Consider the following 13,156-nt stretch of genomic DNA (forward strand, 5'->3'; position numbering starts at 1 on the left):
TCGAGCTCTTCAGCTCAAGGCAAGCGCTCTACTGCTTGAGCCACAGTGCCACGTCCGGTTTTCTAGTGCTTGGAGATAAGAGTCTCAGCCTCCTAAGTAGCTAGGATTACAGGAGTAAGCCACCAGTGCCTGGCATATGAGTACATTTCTTGTTGAACATTGTTACCCCCTCCACTTTCTCTCCTACTTTCCCTCCCCCACCCCCCAAATTTTGTTTTCATGGCTGAAATAATACTCCACTGTATGTGATTGTGTGTATGCATGTATGTGTGTGTCACATTTTGTTTACCCATTAAACTTTTCAATGGACATTTGGGTTGCTTCTACCTGTTAGCAACTGTAGATAATGATGCTATGAATATTTATGTACAAATACCTGCTTTAGTCTGGGGCTTTTTAATTCTTTAGGATGTATGGCCACCAGTGGAAATGCTTGATCATACAGTAACTAAGTTCAATTCAAAATAAGTTAGGATATGCCAGGCATCAGGCTCACACCTGTAATCCTAGCTACTTAAAAGGCAGAGATCTGATGATCATGATTCAAAGCCAGCCCCGGCAGGAAATCCAATGAGACTCAACTCCAATTAACTACCAAAAAAGTAGGGCATAGAGCTGTGGTAGAGCATTAGCCTTGAGTACAAAAGTTCAGAGATAGCACCTAGGCCCTAAGTTCAAGCACCAGGGCAAGCATCAAAAAGAAAAATGAACTGATATCTAAGCATTCTATCCCACTGGTATTAGCCTAAAATGAATCCATTAATTCACTGGAATATACACTGAGCAACTCCTATGTCCCAGGCACAAAATGAGGCACTAAGAATACAAGTTATTAAAACACAGATCTTGCTTGTATGAAAAAGATTACAAATAAGTAAATGACAAATATACAAAATAGGGGTAGAGGGTTGGCTTCAGTGATAGAGTGCCTATCTAGAAAGCTTAAGATCCTGAATTCAATCCCCAGTACTTCTGATAAACAAATACATCTATACAAGATAGCATTGTAGGGTAGGGAAGTTGGTTCAATGGTAGAGTGCTTGCCTCGCATGCATGAATCCCTGGGTTCGATTCCTCAGCACCACATAAGCAGAAAAAGCTGGAAGTGGTGCTGTGGCTCAAGTGGTAGAGTGCTAGCCTTGAGCTGAAGAGCTGAGGGACAGCGGGGTTCAGGCCCCATGACCGACCAAGAAAAACAACAACAACAACAAAAAGAATACACAAGGCTGGGAATATGGCTTAGTGGTAGAGTGCTTCCCTAGCATGCATGAAGCCCTGGGTTCAATTCCTAAGAACCACATAAACAGGAAAAGCCAGAAGTGGTACTGTGGCTCAAGTGGTAGTGCTAGCCTTGGGCAAAAGAAGCTCAGGGACAGTGCTCAGGTCCTGAGTTCAAGCCCCAGGACTAGGAAAGAAGGAAGGAAGGAAGGAAGGAAGGGAAGGGAAGGGAAGGGAAGGGAAGGGAGGGAAGGGAAGGGAAGGAAGGGAAGGAAAGGAAAGAAAGAAAGAAAGAAAGAAAGAAAGAAAGAAAGAAAGAAAGAAAGAAAGAAAGAAAGAAAGAAAGAAAGAAAAAGAAAAGACAGTTAAGTGTGATGGTGACTATGTGGGCAATAAATTGTGGGAAGTGCCTGATCTGAAATCTGAAGAATGAAACAGAGCCAAGCACAGGAGATTTGAGGCGAGCAATCAAGGCAGAACACTCACTGGAATAGGAAGATATCTAAAGATCAGAAATCCAAATAATGTGGCAGAAGCCTAGGGAGCAAAGAGTGCCTCAGTAACTGATTTCAAAGGCCAAAAGATAAGACAAGCCAGGAGAAAGAATTCTTACATAGATGTTACAGATTTGATAAGTGTCAAAATGCTTCTTAGAAACTTTGGTCTTGGCTATATTTCCCTATCTATTCGTGAAATCTGAAATGAATAACTAATGAAGCTCAGTAGGGGAAAATCTAGATTCCTTTTTTAAAAGAGCAGATGGACATGTGGTAAGATTCCCCCACTTTCAACAGCAAGGGGCCCTCAAGAGTAGGTATATATTGAAGAATACCACAAGAAGGGTGGTGGTTGCCCACCTATAATCCTAGGTATTCAAGAGACTGAGATCTGAGGATAACAGTTCATTCAGCCTGGAACAAGAATGTCTGTGATACTCTCATTTCCAATTAATCAGCTGAAAGTGGAGCTGTGGCTCCAGCCTTGAGTGAAAAAAGCTAAAGGACAGTGCCTGAGTTCAAGCCCTCATATGGGCACTAAGGGGAAAAAAGGGTGACGGTAATGGCATTAAGTTCTGGGTTCAAAACCCATTCTGCATCTAACATACAAAGATGAGAACAGTCTGAAGCTGGCTATGAGTTACATACAGGAAATACAGACATAAGCATTCAGAACACTTGCAAGGCAGAGCAAATAAACACCAGCAATCATTATTAAAGAAGCCTTAGGGCGCTGTCCCTTCCCTGGGAATCCCTGCTGAGCACGGCAACCCTTGCCACTACGGTGTGGATAATTTCTGCAGACCACGGTTCCTCAGGGGAGACATGACCTTCACAATTAGGAGTTAAGAAACTAAGAAGTCACAGGCAAGACCACCAGCCTTTCTACATGTCCCAGTCTTTACCTGGGACTATGTGGATCCTGCCACGGGGTGCGGAGGCAATTATCTCGTTGAACACATGGAGTGTCTCACAGAGGAGAGCTAACTTGTCTAAAGCTACAGTAAGGGTCAGAATCTGAACTTAGTATCCTTTCATTCTTTCCAGAACACCGGGAATCATCACAATCACCCACCTGCCCTGCCAATAGAAATGTAAAATTACATCCCACAGGAACCCAAACTGGTGTTTCCAATCCAGCAACTTGCCAAAGTGAAGAAGGCACAGCGCTGCACTGGCCTCACAGCTGACCAGAGGATCTCTTAACTCCCAGAACCTTGAAGTACAGGCACTGGGCCAAGAACCCGACAATGCAACATCTGTCTCCTGGATTTGGGCGTGCCAGATTGCAGACAAACAGGGATATCTGTGCACATGCAGACACCACGTTCACAGGGCTGAGAAAGCGGGCCTTCAGAAGGGAGGCTGGGGGGGGGGGGGGCGCCTTCATTTGGGACTCTGCTGTTTTCAGCCGGGGTCTCTCTCGGAGTCTCACTTCCCTCTTGTGCAAAACGGGGTGGGGGTGGGGGTGTGAATATTTGCTAGAGCCCTACCAGCAGCGTAGGAGTGCGGGTCCACAGATCAAGGTGAGGGTAGGTCCTCCATTCCAAAAGGTACAAAGCTTAAAACACGGTTCCGCAAAAGCGGCTACTTTTACCTATACAGTAAATCTCCACATCCCCGCCAAAGGCGGCCGGCCTCGGTCTCCGTGACACCCATGTGCCCAGCACCGGGGCGCTGAGGCCCAGGCGCTCACCAACCGCTCCCGCGTGGTTCCCGCTGCGCAGCGGCGTGCGACCACCACAGGAAAGCAAAGACCCTGAAGCACCCGCGGGAACGGAAGGCCGGGGTTCTCACTCGGACTCAGGCTGCCCACCTACCGGAATACGGCGGGCCCCCACGTGTCTGGCGACGCTTTAGCTTTAAATTGTTGCCGGTCTCACCGGGACCCAGACACCCGCCGACTGGTACTTTTGAGAGCGCCACGTGACGCGCTGCACCCGCCAAGAACACAAACTTGGCGCGTAGCTGCTCACGACTTACAGGACGCTTTGGAGCTCCCCGCCCCCTCCCCCCCCCGGACTGGGCCCGCCTCCATAAGAGACCAATCAGAGATCCTATCCAGACAGAGCCCACCCTCACACGCCCAGGCATCATTGGTTGTGGGGAGAGAGTGGGCGGAGCTAGCAGCTATTCACAACGGACTGGGCCTAGCCGGGCCTTAAGGGACCGTTGAGCTTGGAAGTCGGGAGGTGGGGGAGGGAGAGAGGTTTCCTGGAAGAAGCCATTTAAGTTCTCGGATTGTGGAGTGAATTTTATAATTTTATAATTTATCTTTGTAACTTTTCACAGTTCTCCTTTCTGTTAACAGGTGGTCATTTGAATAGGACCGTCGTGGGTTCTAACCCACACTAAGAGGAATGGAATCCTACACTGGTCCATTTTGCCTTTTTATCTTTTGGGTTTTTTTTCCATCATTGATTTGGAAACAATTCTGCTTTTCAGGGCTGTGAAGAGGATTAAAACACTGAGCATATATAACAAGGACTTGGTAAATACTAGCTTTTGTTAAAATAGCTTGATCCAGTTGTGGTGGTGTATGCCTGTAATCTCAGCACTCAGGAGGCTGAAGCAGAAGGCTCTTGAGTTCCAGGCCAGCCTGGGCTGCATGGAGAGACCCTGTCTCACAAGAACCAAAGTAGCAGAAGTAAAGCTTGCCTAGCATATGCAAGGACATGGGTTCCGTTTGCTGTGCTCGCACACAGATGCACACAAATGAATAAACATTTCAAAAGCTGTACAATACAGCGGTGGGAAAGTTGGCCACTAGAAATGGTGCCTGCCAGCTAGACATTAGCTAGAAATGAGAAAAATAGGTGTATCCATCTGTTTTTCCAAAAAGTCAGGTGCTGATGTCTCATGCCCTTAATTTTAGCTACTCAGGAAGCTGAGGGTGGTAGTCTGAAGCCAGCCTGGGGTAGGAAAGCCCTATGATTCTTCAATTAACCACCAAACACCAGAAGGGGAACTGTGGCTCAAGTGGTAGAGTGCCAGCATTAAAAAAGCTAAAGGACAGCACCCAAACCCTGAGTTCAAGCCTGAATACTGACACACATACACAAACACAAAAAGTTTATTTAGCTGATGGTTGTGTTTTAATGGAGGGGCATTAGGTTCTGGTGAAGAATCTATTTGTATGGCACTACAATGGCAGTAACAGATGACACTACAGAATATGAAGCCAGAGGGTTCAAGGATTAAGCTTCTTGCAGTGATTTACCACTCTCTCTAAAACTAACTTAGGATCCCTTTAAAGCTACCCTAGTCACTTGGAAAGGCAGTCACCTCTTAAAGGTCCTATCACCTTTTAATATCATGTCACAAGCTTCTAACACATGAACCCTGGGAAATACACAAACCAAACCCCCGAATCATAGCAATGACCAGAGTGGTACCAGCCTAACTTAATATCAGCTTTGATTTTTTTCCTAAAGGTATGTACAGGTAAGAGAGAAATGAATGTGATATGTAGCCTTGAGTAAGTCACTTGACCTAGTTGAACCTTGGTCAAGTTCACATTGGTTTCCTCTCATTTTCTTACTGTCTTCTCTTGAACTTGGGACTCCTAGACTCCATCTATGGTCTTTGTTATTCTCTTTCCCAATCTCCTCAGACCAGCTCATCCACTCTTCAGACTGACACACAAATGATGGATGAGAGCTAGAGACAAATCTTGGAGTAAGAGTGTGAGTAGAAGTTGGGGTGAGCAAACTGGGGGAAGGTGAGTGCAGTAAGGCAAACAAGACTAGGCTGTCCATTGCTGCATTCCCACATCAGGCCACCTGTCTTTTTACTAGTCAGCAAAAAAAAAAAAAAAAAGGAACTCAAAACTCTACTGTCATCATTTCTTTGTGTTACCCTGTGAAAGCATCATATAAATATAAAGCACACTTCTACTTCCCATCATGACCTAGTGGAAAGGACTGGGTTAACAAGTAGAAAACTGGATAAAGCATAGTATCATTTTGTAGACATGGAACAAGAGGCAGAATAGAACCAGGATGCTTGAAGAAAGCAAACTAATCAAGAGGATCCTATGACTTCCCTGACTTGGTGCTTGGAGGCCTCTGAGATATGGAAGCTACAAAGAGGCAGGGCTGAACAGGGGCTGCTGGTCTCACTGTGTTGAGCAGTAGACATCAAACCTGGCAAGTCTGTGGCACAGACAGGAAGGAGTTATGCAGATGATAAGCACTGGAAAACTGTATGGGGTTCCTTCAAGTTCTTGCCAAGAACTACATGTTGAAAACTCCAAGAACTGTAAGCTAAAATTCCCAGGGATCACACCAGATAGGAAGATGTTCAATTTCTAACAAGCTGGAGTATGAGCCAGGGTATACAGTAGGGTCCTGAAAGCATGCCTTAGTAATAAATCTAAACGACCCCTGCAGTTAATCACTCTACATTTGTTCTTAGCAAAGCTATAAAATAAGCTTCAGACAGAAACAGCAAGGCTATAAAAGACTCAGCTCCATCACCAAACAGCGGGACCTAATGAATTTTATAGAGCACCCCACACTGCAAAAGTAAGTCACCCATACTTTTTTTTTCTTTATTTTTGTCAGTCATGGGGCTTGAACTCTGGGCATGGGTTCTTCAGCTCAAGGCTAGCGTTCTACCACTTGAGCCACAGCACCACTTCCGCTTTCTAGTAGTTAATTGGAGATAAGAGTCTCACAGACTTTCCTTCCCGGGCTAGCTTTGAACCATGATCCTCAGATCTCAGCTCCCTGAGTAGCTAGGATTACACTTGTGAGATACCGGTGCCTGGCCACCCATACATTTCAAGTTACCAAGGAAGATAGATATACCAAGATGGATCAAATCCTAGGTCAAATGCATCAACCAACTTCAAAACCTTGAATTCATACAGTAGTGTTCTATCATGGAATTAAATCAGCAATGGAAAGAGATTATGATTATGAGATAAAGAGATCATGAAAATCCCAAACACTTAAAGACTTAAATAACCTACTCTATAAAGTACATTTTAAAGAGCATCTTGGGAGAAAAACAGTTTAAATACATCAAAATGAATGGAAATAGAAATAATGCCAGGTGCCATTTGGTCACTTCTGTCATCAGCTACTCAGGATACTGAGATTTGAGGATCATAATTTAAAGCCAGCCCGTGCATGAAAGTCCATGAGACTCATCTCCAATTATCCACCAAAAAAGCCAGAAGTGGAACTGTGGCTCAAGTGGTATAGCTCTAGTCTAGAACAAAAAAACTTAGAGAAGCTGGGTGCTGATGACTCATATATATAATCCTAGCTACTCAGGAAGCTGAGATCTAAGGGCTGCAGTTCAAAGCCAGCTGGAGCAGGAAAATCAGACTCTATCTCCAATTAACAAACTAGAAAACTGGAAGTGGAGCTGCTCAAAGTGTCAGAGTGCTAGCCTTGAGCAAAAAAGCTCAGGGACATTGCCCAGGCCCTGAGTTCAAGCCACATGACTTGCTAGGGCTTGCCTAGCATGCATGAAGCCCTGGGCTTGATTCCTCAGTACCACATAAAAAGAAAAAGCCAGAAGTAGTACTGTGGCTCAAGTGGTAGAGTGCTAGTTAGCCTTGAGCAAAAGAAGCTCAGGAACAGTGCTCAGGCCCTGAGTTCAGACCTCAGGACTGGCAAAACAAACAACAAAATGAAACAATGCTCAGGAACAGCGCCTAGACCTTGAGTTCAAGTCCCAGGATATATACACACACATACATGCACACAGAGAAAATGGAAATAGTGCCCTCGTACACTGTAAAAACTTAGAGAACATGTCAGACATCAATAACTCATGCCTGTGATCCTAGCTACTCAGGTTGTTGAGATCTTAGTATGCTAGTTTGAAGCCAGTATAAGCAGAGAAATCCATGAGATTATTTCCAACTACCTAACAAAAACACTGGAAAATATAGCACTCCAGTCTTGAATTTAAAAAAAATTAAGTTCAAGAGTTCAAGTCCAGGGCTGGTAAGGTGGCTCAGTGGTAGAGTGCTTGCCTTGCATGCCTGAGGCCCTGAGTTCGACTCCTCAGCACCACATAAGCAAAAAGAAAAAAGCCGGAAGTGGCGCTGTGGCTCAAGTGGTAGAGCACTAGCCTTGAGCTGAAGAGCTGAGGGACAGAGCCCAGGCCCAGAGTTCAGGCCCCACGACTGGACCCCCCCCCCCCCAAAAAAAAGGGTTCAAGTCCAAATATGGGTGCGCGCGCACACACACACACACACACACACACACACACAAAACACTAATTCTATATCAATTCTACACAATCTTGCTAAATCCCCCAACCTCTAAGCTGATTCATAAATAATGAGATCAGGGTCTTGAAGCAAATAAAATAAAGATTTTTTTTTGGGTCCAGTTGTGGGGCCTGAACTCTGGGCCTGGGCGCTGTCCCTCAGCTCTTCAGCTCAAGGCTAGCGCTCTACCACTTGAGCCACAGCGCCACTTCCGGCTTTTTTCTTTTTGCTTACGTGGTGCTGAGGAATCGAACCCAGGGCCTCAGGCATGCAAGGCAAGTGCTCTACCACTAAGCCACCTTCCCAGCCCCGAAATAAAGATTTCTTAATTTTGCCAAGCAGAATGAAAATGGTGTAAGCTATTATCTCAGGCAGAAGCATAGTCTTAGGAGGGTTTTATAGGAAAGTCCAGGAACAAAAAGCTTCTAAATATGAATGCACAGCTGATGACTGACTTCAGACTGGATGGTGGCCTTGGGCTTCTCATTTCTTGATATATTGGCCTGTCTCTAGAGTTGAATTCCTTGTTGTCCTGAATGTTCTTTCATTCCATGGTCATTAAGATAAAGAGAGTTTGCCTGCAGCCATAAAGACATTCCTTCAAGTAGGAAAGGCAGGGTGGAGAGCATACAGACAGACACACAGACACACAGACACACAGACACACAGACACACACACACACACACACCTGCCACAGCATACCTTGTTTCTTTGAAATGTATAAAACTAAAAGCATCCTGATTAGTTATTAAACTAAAATTACAGTTGTAAACATTTAAGTGTCTGTTCCTGACAAAGTGATTGTATCATTACAAGAAATTGCTTTTAAAAAAAATGGAGGGGCTGGGAAAGTGGCTCAGCAGTAGAGTGCTTGCCTCACATGCATAAAGCCCTGGATTCCATTCCTCAGCACCACATAAACAGAAAAGGCTGGAGTGGAACTATGGCTCAAGTGGTAGACCACTAGCCTTGAGCTGAAGAGCTCAGGGACAGTACCCAAGCCTAGAGTTCAAGCCCTACAACTGACAAAAAAAATTAAAGAAACAATTGGAGCCATGAGCTGATGGCTCACACCTATAATCCTAGCTATTAAGGAGGCTGAAATCTGAGGATCACAGTTCAAAGCCAGCCTGAGCAGAAAAATCTGTGAGACTCTCCAGTAAACACCAGAAAACTGGAAATGGCGTTGTGCTCAAGTGGTAGAGCACTTGCCTTGAGCTAGAGCTGGAGGACAGCACCCAGACCCAGAGTTCAAGCCCCATCACTGACAAAACAAAAATAACAACAACAACAAAAAAACTGGAATGTTTCCAAGCTCCCTTTATGATGTCACTCTCTATTGCCATGGTAACAAAGGCAGATGAAGATAATGCCTATAAGGCCACCATGAGGTGGACACTTGTAATCACAGGACTCAGGAAATAGAGACAAGATTGCAAGTTTAATGCCAGACTAGGATACATTGTGAGTTGAAAGCCAGCTTGGGTTTGCTTCAAAATAAATAAAAGAGTACCAAAAAATACAAAAAAATCTACAGACAAATATCTTTAAGATAGAATGTCTATAGGATGTATCATAGACTAGGACATCATGCTGGAGTGATGGTTCAGTAGTATAGTACCTGCCTGGCCAAATGCAAGGCCCAGAGTTTAAAACTGTAAGCCTCAGTACAAAAAAAAAAAAGCCTGGCTATAACTCTGTAGCCAGACATATGCTTAGCATGTGTGAGACCATGGATTTAATCCCTAGCACCAAAATAATAAAAATGTGTTAGCATATAAATAATTATATACCATAATATATATTTGGTGGTGAACCCTTGTAACTTTAACTAAGCTAAGTCACAGGCAGGAGAATCCAGCTCCAGGCCAAACCTTGAGATCCTATCCAAAAGATAAAGCACAGTGAAGAGCTAGGGGTGGAGGTATAAAGCGGCAGATTGCCTGTTTAAAAAGTTCAAAGCCTTCAGTATTTCTTTTAACCAGTGTGTATAGGGTGGTGTTTAGGGGCATAGCTCAAGTAGTAGAGTGTGAGGCCCTAAGTATGGCAAAAATTAACACCCCAGAATTTATTTATTTATTTTTTTTTTGGGTCCGGTTGTGGGGCCTGAACTCTGGGCCTGGGCGCTGTCCCTCAGCTCTTCAGCTCAAGGCTAGCGCTCTACCACTTGAGCCACAGCGCCACTTCCGGCTTTTTTCTTTTTGCTTATGTGGTGCTGAGGAATCGAACCCAGGGCCTCGAGCATGCAAGGCAAGCGCTCTACCACTGAGCCACCTTCCCAGCCCCAGAATTTTTTTTTTTTAAAAAGAAAGCTAGCAAAGTCTAGGTAGACAATATTTATTGACATGGTTCTATACCTGACCAAATGAGTAACATTCCAAAAGCAAAGATGTCAAAACAGCTCTACAATGCTGTACACTTGTGTGGCATCCAGGCACTGGGAAGTCTGAGGCAGGAGGATCACAAATTCTAGGCCAGCCTGGGCTACATACAGAGACCCTGACTCAAACACACACACACACACATACACATACACACACACACACACACACACACACACACACACATACACACACACACACACACACACTGGGCAGCTCTCTCTGAGATTCTTTTTTTTTTTTTTTTTGGGTCCGGTCGTGGGTCCTGAGCTCTGGGCCTGGGCACTGTCCCTCAGCTCTTCAGCTCAAGGCTAGGGCTCTACCACTTGAGCTACAGTGCCACTTCCGGCTTTTTTCTTATGTGGTGCTGAGGAATCGAACCCAGGGCCTCAGGCATGCAAGGCAAGCGCTCTACCACTGAGCCACCTTCCCAGCCCATCTCTGAGATTCTTATCTCCAATTAACCATCAGAAAACCAGAAGTGGTGCTGTGGCTCAAAATGGTAGAGCAGTAGCCTTGAGGAAAACAGGGTCAATGCCCAGGCTGTGAGTTCAAACCCTATGACGACGACCACCACCATCACCACCACACACACACACACACACACACACACACACACACACACACACACACACACACACACAAATCCAGTTTTCACAATTACACTGTAGTATTTAAAGGGAAATATACAAAGAACAAGGGAAGAGATTGATACAATCAAAAGCAGTTTCTTTAGAAAAATGAATAAAATTTAGTTGGGTGTGGTGACTCACGTCTGTAATGCCAGCTATTTTAGAGGATGAGATTAGATCACCTGTTGCTGTCAGCCTAGACAAAAGAAAGTTTACTGAGATACCTATCTGGACAACGACAACAAAAAATCTAAGTGTGGGGCTGGGAAGGTAGCTCAGTGGTAGAGCGCTTGCCTTGCATGCCTGAGGCCCTGGGTTCGATTCCTCAGCACCACATAAGCAAAAAGAAAAAGCCAGAAGTGGCGCTGTGGCTCAAGTGGTAGAGCGCTAGCCTTGAGCTGAAGAGCTGAGGGACAGCGCCCAGGCCCAGAGTTCAGGACCCATGACTGGACCCCTCAAAAAAAAAAAAATCTAGGTGTGATTGTACACACCTAGTTGTCACAACAGCTACTGGGAGAAGCATAAGTAGCAGTCCAGGCCAGCCCAGGTAAAAAACAAGATATAGTATCTCAAAAACAATCAGAACAGTCAGGTGCTTGTGGCTAAGGCCTGTATCCTAGCTACTTAGGAGGCTGAGACTTAAGGATCATTGTTCTAAGCCAGCTTTGCAGGAAAGTCCTTGATACTCTTATCTACAATTAATCACTGCAAAACTGGAGGTAGAGCTGTGGCTCAAAGTGGTAGAGCTCTAGCCTTGAGCAAAAGAGCTCAGGGACAATGTGTAAGGCACTGTGTTCAAGCCCTATGGCCAACCCCCCAAAAAATCAAAGCAGGGATGGTAGAGGACCTTGAGGCTGTAAGTTCAAAGTTGTACCAAAAAAAAATCCTACCCCCTAAAGCACATAGTTGCACAGATAGGAGGCCACTTCACCTATACTTGAATCAACTTTCTCAAACTACAATAGGTGACAGCAAGGTATACATTGTAGGGTCCACTCCAACAGGCTCTGGTCAGTTTTTTCCTTCTTTTATTCCTGTTCTAGCCTATCATTCCATCAGAACTGCTCCTGGTGAAATCTGCTTAGAAAACGACATACCTGTCTTCAAATGTGAACCCGCAAAGTACATGTGTTGGAAAGTTACTCCTCAAATTTGTATGTGATTAGTATTTGGAGGCGGTACCATTGGGAAGTAATTGGGATTAAATGAGGTCATGGGGGTGGGGCCTCCAAGATGGTCTTAATGGCTTTATGAAAGGAATTGCCATGGGATGCCTTCTGCCATGTTATGATGAAGCAGGGGGTCCTCACCAGATGCAGTACCATGTTCTGAGACTTCCCAGATTCTAGAAACAGCAGCCAAATAAACTTCTACTTTTTGTCAGTGCATGGTTTCAAAGATTTTGGTATAGCCCACAGGAGATGCTTCTTTCCTATCCTGTGGAGTAGAGGATTGTGTCCTTAAATAGCTTTCCCTGGCCTGAACACCCTAATGGGTGTAGCTCAGTGGTATGGTGCTTACCATATGTGAGCCCTTGGGTTTGATCCCCAGCACACCAATTAAGCAAATTTGCCCAGCACATGTTCCTCCCTGCTTTGAGCTTCTCATCACAGAAAAATTCTGTCCTCATCCAAGGAATCACTGACAGGATTTCAGGAAGAACTCATACAAAGGGTAGGAGAAACTAGTCAAGCCAGAGTTTTAAATTCTTCCCAGTACAAACTGGAATAAGATATGGCAGTCAGTCTCTTGTAGGTAACACCAAAATCCCAGCCAGCCCCCTGTCCAAGGAGGCTGAAAACTAAACTAATATTCATTTCGTGTGTGTGTGTGTGTGTGTGTGTGTGTGTGTGTGTGTGTGTGTGTGTGTGTGTGTGTGTGTGTTGGTACTGTGACTTAAACTGAGGACTTTGCCCTCTCATTTGGCTTCTTTTGCTCAAGGCTTATGTTCTACCACTTCAGTGTCACTTTTTCATCCGTTTTTTTTTTTTTTGGTCCGGTTGTGGGGCCTGAACTCTGGGCCTGAGCACTGTCCCTCAGCTCGTCAGCTCAAGGCTAGTGCTCTACCACTTGAGCCACAGCGCCACTTCCGGCTTTTTTCTTTTTGCTTATGTGGTGCTGAGGAATCGAACCCAGGGCCTCAGGCATGCAAGGCAAGCGCTCTACCACTGAGCCAACTTCCCAACCCTTCATCC

The 13,156-nt window shown here is 45.0% G+C and overlaps 2 protein-coding genes across 4 annotated transcripts in view; one reads left to right on the top strand and one right to left on the bottom strand.

Annotated features, from left to right (window-relative positions):
- Positions 1-2,959, top strand: part of Smcr8 (SMCR8-C9orf72 complex subunit) — a 41,297-nt gene extending 38,338 nt beyond the window's left edge. The window contains exon 3 of the transcript XR_011373064.1: positions 2,763-2,959. The gene's annotated coding sequence lies outside the window, so the exon portion shown is untranslated. The remainder of the gene's footprint in view (positions 1-2,762) is intronic.
- Shmt1 (serine hydroxymethyltransferase 1) overlaps positions 1-13,156 on the bottom strand; it is a 46,928-nt gene that overhangs the window by 25,381 nt on the left and 8,391 nt on the right. The window contains exon 1 of one of the 3 annotated variants that reach the window (XM_070027578.1): positions 3,536-3,695. The exons of 1 other annotated variant lie outside the window; for it this stretch is intronic. The gene's annotated coding sequence lies outside the window, so the exon portion shown is untranslated. Of the gene's footprint in view, positions 1-3,312; positions 3,507-3,535; positions 3,696-13,156 lie in introns of those variants that run through there. One more of the 3 variants, XM_070027580.1, reaches the window with a different exon arrangement.

This window comes from Dipodomys merriami, unplaced genomic scaffold (assembly GCF_024711535.1).
Source record: "Dipodomys merriami isolate MVZ:Mamm:240054 unplaced genomic scaffold, mDipMer1.0.p SCAF_19, whole genome shotgun sequence".
Taxonomy (NCBI): Eukaryota; Metazoa; Chordata; class Mammalia; order Rodentia; family Heteromyidae; genus Dipodomys; species Dipodomys merriami.